Genomic DNA, 760 nt, shown 5'->3' with positions numbered 1-760 from the left:
TTTTTTTTTTTACTGTAGATCATGCATGTGATTGTAAATGTAAATTTGTACAATGTTGTTACAGTAGAGAAACACACATGCCTTAAAATTTAAAAAGCAGGGCCCAAAGCTTATTAATTTAAATTAGGGTATGTTTCAAGTTTGTATTCATTTGTGATAACTCTGTTTAGAAAAATCAAAGACCGTGATTTATGAAACTAGCGTATGACGTATAATTTCAAGTGATTTGTAGATGTGAAATCAGAAACGGCACCTTCGGTTTTGTAATATTGGCTTTGAATCAGGCTGACTCAAATCTAGTGGAACAGTCAGTTTAACTTTTTAACAGATCTTATTTTTTTATTTTGAGTGCCACTATTAATGTAAAAAAGGGGAGAGGGCTCTCAAGCAGTCTTGATGAAACTTAAATATATATTCTTTGTCCTCAAGATTTTAGGAAGAGTGTAGAGTGAGTAGGCCATTTTTTAATTTCTCTGAAATGCTAAGTGTTTTTATACAGAAAACAAAAAGTCCGTTTTGCTTTCCACCAGTGCGAGAGAAGATGTATACTTTTCAGAAGAGAGTGAATACTTAACCATTTGACAGTGTCACGTAAATGGGCAGTGAGAAACTGGTTTCCAGGGTCCAATTTTGGACTGATTTCTGTACTGCTATCTGTTTTGACACAAACTTTCTTTTAAAAATGTGCCTAGTTTACCAAAATTAACAAAGGGGAGATAAAGGACCTTAAAAAATGTTAGGGTAAGGCTGGGCGCGGTGG

The sequence above is a fragment of the Otolemur garnettii genome, unplaced genomic scaffold, assembly GCF_000181295.1.
Source record: "Otolemur garnettii isolate 467f Iridium unplaced genomic scaffold, OtoGar3 scaffold00035, whole genome shotgun sequence".
Classification (NCBI taxonomy): Eukaryota; Metazoa; Chordata; class Mammalia; order Primates; family Galagidae; genus Otolemur; species Otolemur garnettii.
This window is presented reverse-complemented; position numbering follows the sequence as displayed.